This window comes from Eucalyptus grandis, chromosome 2 (assembly GCF_016545825.1).
Source record: "Eucalyptus grandis isolate ANBG69807.140 chromosome 2, ASM1654582v1, whole genome shotgun sequence".
NCBI classification, from domain to species: Eukaryota; Viridiplantae; Streptophyta; class Magnoliopsida; order Myrtales; family Myrtaceae; genus Eucalyptus; species Eucalyptus grandis.
Window position 1 is genome coordinate 6,371,756 of NC_052613.1, and position 10,813 is coordinate 6,382,568.

The window sequence follows — 10,813 nt, forward strand, 5'->3', positions numbered from 1 at the left end:
AAAATCAATTTCAATACAATTTAGGTTTTTCCTTCACTTGGCACAGAAAAACTAGGGTCAAATGGATTTGAGAATGACATGGTTTCGTCCACTACGAAATAATTGAGGAATCCACACGTACTTTTTCTAGAAGCCCTTTCGCGCGTGGTTCGCAACTCCCTCCGGAAGCAACTCGTAGCGGGGCACCTGTGGGTCAATTCACAGGCGGTGGATTAAGCCACTTGTAAGGGGCGCGTGAGTACTTTCACCAATTCGCCAGCTTCGACCACCATGGGCCCCACCAGGAGGAGGAGCTCCACCACGTGCGTAAGTGTACTTGACCGCGATGAGCTTTTACCCGTCCGTGGAGTTCTCCATGGTGGGGAGAGAGATGCTTCGTGAGGCGGTGACGCGGGAAGTGGAGGTTGGCAGCAAGCTCCTTACAAGTTCACAACGACGTGGCAAGGGCTGCTCAAGGGGGAAGATGCCGTGAAGAATTTTGGGTTTTGAGTGGTCCCCAGTGTGATCGTCACCGCAATCGTCATCATTTCCGAGAAAATTCTGCTTTTACCCTAAAGAAGGTTATATAATAACCATTCACCGAATGAGTGCCTGGGTCGCTGAGCCAGATTGCTTAAATCTGGAGAACATCTTTAGGATTGAGGGAAAAAAAAAAAAACTAACTAAGATTTACGTGGATTTGAGATTGACACTGTTTCGCTTGTAAGATAATCAAGGAATTCAGGTGTGTCGCGTTCCCTGTATTTCCAAAGTCTCATAAATATGCCATTTTCGCAAGTATTGAATTTCTAACCATTCCTGACCATAATATTTTTGGACTCCCCAATCTTTCTTCTTAAATGCGAGGAAAATTCCTTAAGGAGCAAATAATATAATAATAGTCACAAATAATATAAGAATAGTCACTTAATTATTTTTTTCGATCTCCCGACAAATATCCTCGTATGCGCATAAAAAGGTCACGTCCATGTATATATGAGCAAATAGGCTTCATCAAAGGGCGGTGTGACATGAATCCCAACATTACTTTGAGTGGAAAAAAGGGGTAATCTAAACGCATGATTCGGAAGCATTCGAATCAAGTTGCATAATTACTCGGTTAATTATTTGAGGCCAATGCATGATCTGAAGCAAGGTTAAAGAGACAAAACTTGCATAACCTCGAATTTTTATTGACGTGCAAGATATTTCAATAGTTAGAGAGTACGCAACGGGCGAGACAGCAACGGGTGAGACAGAAATTCCTCAGCACATGTAGCATTTGCCAAAGTAATATGCTACGAAAAGAAACCTCCCAAAGTGATGCCCCGGATGCATGGATAGAGACCACGGTCACCAACCTGAATCTGACAAAATTGAACAAGACAACAGACGACCGTGAGAATCAAACATTGTTTAATAATGTCAATACAATAAAAAGTGCCAAGCCACGCGCTGGCCAGGCACGCGCTCATGATCGAGCAGGGCGAGCACCGGTGCACCAGACTGGCCAAGCCGGAGAATTCTGCGGAGGCTCAAGTACGACATGGCTACCCCCGTGCTGCCCACCACGCCGGGGCCGCCTTGTTCTTGACCAGCATGACTCGACCAGTCATCGCCACCGCAACCAGGTGGTGACGGCTCCAAGAAGTTGGTTATACTAAGGATCGACAGCTTCTCATCAACTTCATTGGTGAACACAAACCATTGCCACGATAATAGAAATACGAAACTAAGCAGGAACTTGTAGCTTTTCTTACCAGAGTTGAGGGATGATGTCGAGCGAGCAGTTCGGGGTGCCTTCGATGATCATCCGATCGCCACTGCCCCCGCTGTTGGACTGAGCTGCGAAGGTCAAGTACGTGCATGAGACATCCACGTCGAGCATGGCCACCCACCACAGACCCAAGCGCAGCCTCCGCTTGGCTTTCGCCGCCACTTCGATGGTCACCTCCATGCCATTCACGCCCAAGTCAGTGATGATCGACAGCGTTGTCTGGGCCTTGGCTTGGAGTGAGGTCCCACAGCCGGGCGCCTGAGTTGAGTTGGACACGAGGAAGGGACGAGAGAGAGCGAGTTGGCCATCAAAACTCGAGAGGAGCTTCATGTGAGCGTACTCGACCGTGATGACATTACTGTAGGAGATGGAGATGTTGAGGGAGCAAAGGGAAGAGCCCGGGTTGAGCCCAAGTTCCAGCGGCTTTTCGGCGGGTATTGCCAGGAAGATGGGCGTGAGGAGGTCGAGAATAGTGGGCCCAGCAAATGCGATACAGCAGCTGATGATCAGCTTGTACCAGTCAGACCGCGATGGCGCTGCTGGCGGTGATGCCGCATCGTCATTCTGGAATTCTCGAGTTGAGCGTGATGACATTACCGTAGTGGTGTATTTGCTGGCCATTCGTACTAATTTTTGTGTCCCGGGCGTGCCCCCAGCCTAAAGTTTCAATTTTTACAGTTTATCCGGCTCTTTGAAATCGGTTGTGTTATATCCTGTAGCTTTGATGCCAACTACATTTTTCTCACAAATCTAACCACATAACTGCACGCGATTAGGGAAGGCTCTATACCCCTGAAAAGGAAACATAGCGTCTGCTCAAAAATATATTCTTCCGAAACTCTATATCATTGTGCGTTTGCGTGGATTCCAGTTAAATTCTTGCTGGTTTTTTAATCACATGCTCTTGCATACAGTGCATTTTTCGAATTGTTCTTCTACTCTCTCTCTCTCTCTCTCTCTTTTTTTTTCTTTCTTTTTGAGATTGTCGTCTAAGTACGTGCGGGGGTTAGCAATGTTTGATTTGTCTGACACGAAACTAGGACAGTATCCATTTATGAAGATTTTGAGGTTTGTTATCCTTCCATTTTTTAACACTCAGAGACAAAAAAAAACTAGAAAAGAAAAGAGAAATCCCACCAAAGACCACTTCGTCGACACCGGCATTCACTGAAAACCCTAGTCCTGTCATATACAAACATGCAGTCACATGCACTTGATGCGCAAATCACAAAAAAAATTATAAAACAAATCATAAATCTATTATAATTATATCAATTCAATTTTAAATATTTTTTCGTCAATTCATTTCTAAACCTTTTACATTTGTGATAGTTCAGTCCATGTAACTAATTTTAGCTGCTCAAAGTCTTGATGAAGCATTTTTAATTAATATTTTGAATTTTTCTTTAATTTTGTTCCCTTCCCTTAAGGCCGCTGAGGGTTGTTTTCTTCTTTGATACTTATCTCATTAGAAAGAAAATGCTGCCAGATTAATATATAGTTTCCCCAGAAAAGCATTAATCAAGGTATTGTATGTTGCTTTTGTAAGAGAAAGGGATAAGTATATTAATGGTGCCATAAGTTGTGTACGGCGCTCACTTTGGTGCCAACGCCGACGAAATTGGCCGAAAATCCAATGTGACCTTTTTTTTTTAATTAATTTTTGAAGTCGACGTGGCTCATCGGAGAGTTGAGTCAGCATCCAAACACCAAAACGACTCCATTTGGCATCTTTCCCCCAACTTTGAAACCCTAATCCCCAAATTGAGAGAGAGGGAAGGCTCGTCTTCATGTCTTCTTCTTCCTCGAAGACCCACACCAGCAACGGCACCAGCACGGCATCAGCAACAGCATCGACATCATACCAGCAACGACACCAGCAACGCACCAGCAGCAGCAGCGCACCAGCAGCCCCTTCGACCCATCTTTTTCCTCCTCCTCCTCCTCTGCCCTCGCCTTCGATTTTTCCTGCAACAATCTCAGTCTCTCCTCGCTCACTAGGTCGAGCAACTACAATGGTGGCTGAGTGGCAATGGTTGAGCAGCGACGGTGGCCGAGTGACGGTGGGCGAACGACGGTGGCCGAGCGGCGGAAACCCTAATTTTTCCCCATGTGAGCTAAACAACGTCATTTCCATGAAGCCATCCATGTAGGACGGCAAAACGACGTCGTTTAAAGGCCTATCGATTTTATTTTATTTTTTAAATCATTTTGGTCGGAATCTTTTGCCAGTGGCCGGAATTTTTTGCCGGTAGCACCAAAGTGAGCGTTTTTCCTCCGATTTGGCACTTAAGTGATCCGACGGAAACTTTTGGCACCAAAGTGAGTGTCGTACACAACTTATGGCACCATTAGTGTACTTATCCCGTAAGAGAAACCTTACTGCAACTCCTTATGATCACAAAGCCCTTTAACCACTGTGACAACTCAAAATATCTGGTGTAATTCCCCTTTACTTCCATCTCATCAAGCCAATTCAAAGCTTCCTTTACTTTGCGAGCCTTGCATAAGCTCTCAATGAGTATATAGAAAGTAATGATGTTAAGCTGTGTTGTCCGTGTTTCCATGTCATATCCGACACATGTCAGACACGTCGACACGCTCAGACATGGTTGAACACGCGGTCAATGCGTGTCGGATTTTTCGACATGTGATCAACTTTTGTTTGACACGTTTGGACTCGCGTGTCTGGAAGAAGATGGAGGGTGTAGGCGAGGGTGGAGGGAGTAGAGACAGCCACGAGCGACGGCGAGAGACGGCTAGAGAAAGAGCATAGACTAAGGTGAGGGCCGCCTCTGTGATGCTGCGATAGATGGTGACGAGGCGGCAGCTACAAGGAAGAGGAGAGGAAGGCGGTCATGCAACGAGGAGAAGAGGAGAAGGATCAAGAGGAAGAGGAGAGGAAGGGGGTCGTGTGGCGAGTGGCGAGGAAGGGGGTCGTGCGGCGAGCTGCGAGGAGGAGAAGGATGGAGAGGAAGAGAAGAGGAAAGGTCGTGCGATGAGCAGCAAGCGGTAAAGGAGCTAGGGTTTTAATAAAAAAACTCAAAAATAATATAAAAGGGGACTTTGTAACTCTAATGGGCTGCGTGACTTTTAATTCGAGGGGGACGGAAAGTGACAGGACAGCCAGTGGTGGGGAGAGAAAGAAAAATAAATTTGGGGGGGGAATTTGGGGATGGGGGAAATGGACGATGGTGGGGATGGAAAGAAAAATAAATTTGGGGGTAGGGGAAACGGACGAGGGAAAGAAGAGTGGGAGGGGGATTTTTTTTTAAATTGAAAAAATAAATAAATGAGTTTAAAAAATAAAAGTATTGAATTTGAATTAAATTGATTAAAATTAAAAATATTCATTTAATATATAACGCGATCTAACGTGTTGAAATTTTCTATTTTTAAGAAATAATATGTAGACGTGTCGCGTCGTGTGTCGTGTCACCGTGTCCGTGCTACATAGATATTAGGGATGCACTGTTTCCAACCATGAAATGTTTCCATCACATTTTCAAACTTTAAAGCCTTGTTACACATGCCATTCAACAAAGAATTATATATGGTCACATCGGGAAAAATGCCATAACGTGCTATGGTAACTTACAAGCAAAGGAGGTAGTAGATTTCGGACCTGTCTCAAACACGATGCTATGCAGATAAGAGATCTCTTATGAGCCCAATCATAACATGTTATGAATAGAGTGGTCCCCGAATCGACACGCCTCAATACAAAATGGCATAAATGGTTGATGAGATCCAAATTTCTAACGTGAATATAGAGACACGGTTTGAATGGTCTGCAGCCCCTAAAATCAAAAAGGTCGGTAATGTACCAAATATATATTAATTGAAGGCCCTTTTCTTTTATTTGAAGAGTGATGAAAATTGGTAGATTACAAATGTTATCGGGGAAAAACAAAACACGGGCTTGTGTGGGGATCAAGGCACTTCAATTAAAGGTTCTTCAATGAGCAATGATGTGACAACGCTAGTTGCGATCAACAGGCTCCACAACCAAATCTTGATGCTCCGGATAGCTTCTGAGCAATAGGGAGAGGTTGAATGAGCAATAGTGTGAGAGTTTTGTGTTCTTGGGTGAAGGAAACACATCTAAAAATGAACAAATCCATGAAGTATCGAATTCTAAAAACAAATGCAGAAATGGGCCTGAAGATATGTGTAACAACGATCTAAAAGGACATCAAGAAAATAGACATTTCTTATTTGTCACAGATTAAATATTTACTGTAGTCTCAAAGATCGATTGACACCTTGGAGTTGCGTTCTTGAGAAAGAATTCACTCCGGTCAAAAAGAGGAAAAATGTACCTACTGTTCACTGTTTGTTTAAAGTTTCCCTTTTTTTTTTCTTTTTATACATCAGTTATTTTTAAAATATAACTACTTTCTCTTATGGGCAAGCAGCAAGCAATGATAAGAGTAAACGATGATAATAGTTTTTATTTTTCACTTTTATTTTACAGATTAGCTTCTGATTTTTGTTCCAAATTTATTTTTGGAATATATTTTTATTTTAGAAATAGAAAAATGAAATTATATTTCCAAATGAAATTATATTTCCAAATGAATTTATATTTCAAACCTATTCCAAAAAATAGGTGAACAAAAAATAGAAAAATAAAAATTTTGACATGCCCGCTCTTAGAAGTTTCCATTATTTTAAACAAAAAGACACTTTCTGCCGTCCTATTGAGTCCGACGGACCTTTTCCTTGCCCTTCCAAGAAAGAACCAAGTGAATGTCACTATAGTTACCTTCAACATCAAATTGAATGGTGAACCTCTTCCTTTTTTCAACCCTACCAGAGGTATAAGGCAATGGGACCCCTTATCACCCTATCTCTTCATTTTGATGGCAAATAGTTGATCTTTTTTGATGGGAAAAGCTCTTCAGGATGGAACTATAAAGGGCCTCAAGCTGAATCAATTCTGTTCTACTTTGACTCACCTTTTATTTGCAGATGATTCTATATTCTTTTTGAATGGATCCATAAAGGAATGTCAAAATGTTGCGTCAATTCTAAATTAGTATTGTTATGCATCGGGACAAGCTGTAAACTTGAACAAGTTTGGTATTTTCTTTAGTAGAGACTGTCCCCAACTATTAAGGGATAATATGAAAAGGGAGTTGAGGGTTCCTGAGCTTGATCAGACTGGCAAATACTTCAAGATCCCATCTGATTGGGGAACATAAAAAAAGAAAAAAAAAGAAAGGTGTTTGCTTGGATTTTAAACAGAGTAAATATGAAACTGAAAGGCTGGAAGGAGCAAATTATGTCAAAAGCAGGTAAGGAAATCCTCCTGAAATCAGTGTTGCAGGCATTACCTCAATAATCCATGTCCGTTTTTAAAATTCCACTTTCAGTTTGTAAGCCTATAGAGAGAAAAATAGCCAACTTTTGGTGGAAAAACAGCGAGACAAGACCTAGTTTGCATTGGAAGAGATGGGATATCATGAAAAACAGAAAAGACAAGGGAGGTATGGGATTTAGAGACTTAACTACTGTGAACAAAGCCCTTTTGGGTAAGCAAGTGTGGCGGTTGGTTAAAAATCTGGATGCCTTATGGAGCTAGTTGTTAAAAGGGCCTTATTTCCATCACAAAGACTTCTGGCATGCTGATCCAGGCACTAAGCAGTCATGGGGCTGGAAAAGTTTACTATCGGGAAGGGAGGCCATAATGGATTCAATGAGATGGTCAATCGGAAATGGGCAAAACGTCAACATTAGAACAGATAAATGGTTGAAGAGGGGACTAATAGGAGGACCAGCAAACTGAAATGGCCCACAAAAAGTCTTTGAGCCAATGGATTTTGAAACAGAATAGTGGAATGCATCACTCTTGCTCAACCTCTTTGATGAACAAACCACTCATGAGATTCTTGCCATCCCAATTAAACGTCAAATTTCAAAAGATGAACTGATATGGACAGGATCTAAGGACAGGGCATTTACAGTCAAAAGTGGTTATAATACATTAAGAGAACGAGAAACAGCATCCTATGCAAAGGAAAACCCATCTTCATCCCATCAAACACCAAGAAAGCTACGGAATGCTATATGGAAGATGCAAACTAGTCCTAAAGTCAGGATTTTTCATTTTGAATGTTTGTCAAAATGCCGTCCCATCCAAGGAGAATCTATGGAAACGAAAGATTTTACCTGATCCAATCTGTGATCTTTACCGAGAGAGTATGGAAACAGTCAAGCACCTCCATCTTCTTTGTCCCTGGACCGCATGGGTATGGAGCCACCCGGAAATCAACCTACAAGTGATCGGCCAAGAGGTCACACGAATTGATGTATGGCTAGCGAAGTTTATCAACAACGACTCGAACCTACCTTCTCTGGAAATGATTTCAAATATCCTATGGTAGGTGTGGAAGGAGCGCAACAACTACATATTTCGGGGAACCAAGCCGGATGCCTGTAAAGTGGTAGATCTGGCCCGATTTCATCAAAAAAGTCATAAAAAAAATGGGGTTTCAAGCATGTGCAAGCAAGAACAGAAGAGGAAAACGAAATATCTCCAACCTAGACAGCTCCGGTAGCTGGTTCTTTGAAGATAAACGTGGACGGATCCATCCGTGAGGGGTCAATGGAAGGAGCTGTGGCTGGTGTAGTTCGATATTTCTCCAGTAGCCTCATGGATGGCTTCGCAAAGCAGGTTCGGGCGGTGTTGAGCCTTCACATTGAAACCCTAGCTGTGCTTGAAGCCTTGGAGTACATAAAGCAAAAAAAGATAGAAGAAGCTTCAGTTGAAACTGATTGCAGAGGAATCGTGCAATCCCTAAAGTACAAGAAAGACTTTACCTCGGAAACACGTGCAAGCTGGACAAAGTGCCTTAAACTTCTATAGCAACTTCCGAATGTGGATCTGCGCTATTGTTCGCGGGCCGCCAACACAGCTGCGGATTGGGCCACACGACAACAAAGAAGCAAAAGCCTCCCTTGCAACTGGACGTTTTCTCCCCCTCAAGGCCTATGGGCAATCTTGTGTAATGATGCGTCAATTGTGGGGTTGAGACCAGCTATTATATAAATAAAATAGCACTTTTCGGCAAAAAAAAAAAAAAAAAAGAAAAGGAAGCTCCTTTTTTGACCCAAAAAAAAAAAAAGAAGAAAAGGAAGCTACTTTTACCTTTCGTGAAGTCCAGCTTTGATTGTCTTTGAAATCACAGAGCGATGGAATCGCGTGGGCAGTGGCTGCCGGCTGGTGAACGGTGTTTCTGGAGCTCTGCAGCGGAGCAGAGTCGGGTTGGACTTGGACAAAGGACGCAATCTCGCGGTCTCTAGACGTAATCCGGTCTGTCTCCTGTTGCGACCTCGCTCGGCCCTCCGACGCCAAAGGGTACCTCGACGTAAATCTCATCTTTCTTGTGCTTTTGCGCCTTTTTTTCAGTCACTCGCGATCGTACGGTGTTATTGTCAATTGGGATTCTTGCTTTTTGATTTCTAATATCGAATATCACATGGAGCATCTACGCATATGCACTTGTTTTATTTGTAGGACGGTGAGTTGGACAATTAGTTTATGAGTGATTTATTCTTCGAATTAGCAGGCAACAGCTGGTTATTGAAGGAGGTATTTTCGTCTTAAGAGATCTCGACGAGCTGATAGATTTACTTCGTTACTCGAGTGGCCTTGTCCGAAATGTTCTCGTCCTCACAGGAGAAGGAGATCTGGGAAAAGAAGAAAGAGGAGATCGTGGAAGCTGAGGGAATCAAACGAAGCAAAGCGGTCACGATCTTTGACTTGGTTCGTCGCAAGTTAAGTACATTCTTTTCAGGAAGTTTAATGAATCTGTCTAATTACACATGACTTTAATCTCACCGACTTCCTCGTCTAGAAAAACAAAAGAAAAACGAGTGGGCATGTCTGATTTTGCTATGCATACCAGCAGCACAAACATGTAGTTAGAGCCCTTCGGATTGTACTCTGTTTGCATGACACTAAGCATTTTTGTGGCTTTCCATATCGATGGCTACAGCTGGCATTGGTGAATGATGAGTTCTGATGGCAAGTTTAGTTATGCGTCTTGTGTGCACTGAAAATTAGCTGCGAAGCAAAATTAATGATCACTATGCAGTAATCAGAGGGAAAGCTTCCTATGTTCTTTTAACTGCTTATAATATCATTCGCGGATGTTCAATTCTTTTCACATCAGCAGTTTCAGACTAGCATGATGTGGAATGTGTGCGAGTCCTCTTCAATGAAGATGAAGTTTCAGAAATGGAACCGAGGAGTAGCGGATTAAAGCCTTCAACCGAGGAGTAGCCTTCAGACGAAAGGGAAGTGAAACAGAGTAAAACCGGACCCAGCCCTTAGAATTCAACCAATTTTAATAGATCTAGGCCCCACGAAGGATAAGGCTAGAGTGCCGAACAAGAGTCTCAAGAGCAGATTATACTTGGAAATCCCCGGGAGGATGCAGCAAGAGAGAAACGAGTTGAAACGCTTCATGGTTGATGACCATTTTGAAATGACCTCAAATGGGAAGTCTCAGCATGGGACATCAGTGAGCAGGGGATTGCATTCAGAAGATGGAGCCGAATGTTCTCTAGAATGTCACTAGCACGTAGGGTCAATGTAATAGGGATCTGCCAGTTCTCCGATCGTTGGTAAAAAATCCTTAAAACGCATATGCCGGATATTGGAAATGTTACGGACTTGATCTTTTTGGTTACATTTTACATAACAGATGAAGAGAGGTCGTTGAGACTTGAGACAAGCGTAGTGCTCGGAGGAGAGCGGCCCCGACCAATTGAGTCAGCCATCGGCTTCTATTTTCAGTCTCTTTTGACAAAGCCACCGAACTCCAAGCTTGGTCTTGGTCTAGCTTCATAGGAGCAAATGGACTTCTTAACTTAGGTTTCTGCACTTTATTAAGCACTTTTTTTCCTTAACTAATCTTTCACGAATGCATATAAAAGGTCATGTCCATGTATATTGGACAAGGCTTCACCATAGGGTGATATGCACGAATCCCAAGATTATTTTGAAACACAGATTTTGTAAGAATTCCAATTGAGGCATTTAACTAC

General features: G+C 42.8%; 1 long non-coding RNA gene and 1 pseudogene across 1 annotated transcript; one reads left to right on the top strand and one right to left on the bottom strand.

The window, feature by feature from the left end:
- LOC104434336 overlaps positions 1-10,455 on the top strand; it is a 70,629-nt pseudogene extending 60,174 nt beyond the window's left edge.
- LOC104418526 lies at positions 7,702-8,521 on the bottom strand. Its single transcript, XR_005548042.1, has 3 exons — positions 8,303-8,521; positions 8,111-8,211; positions 7,702-8,034 (listed from the first exon to the last, which is right to left on the bottom strand). It is a non-coding gene; the product is annotated as an uncharacterized LOC104418526 (long non-coding RNA).
- Positions 10,456-10,813: the final 358 nt, after the last annotated feature.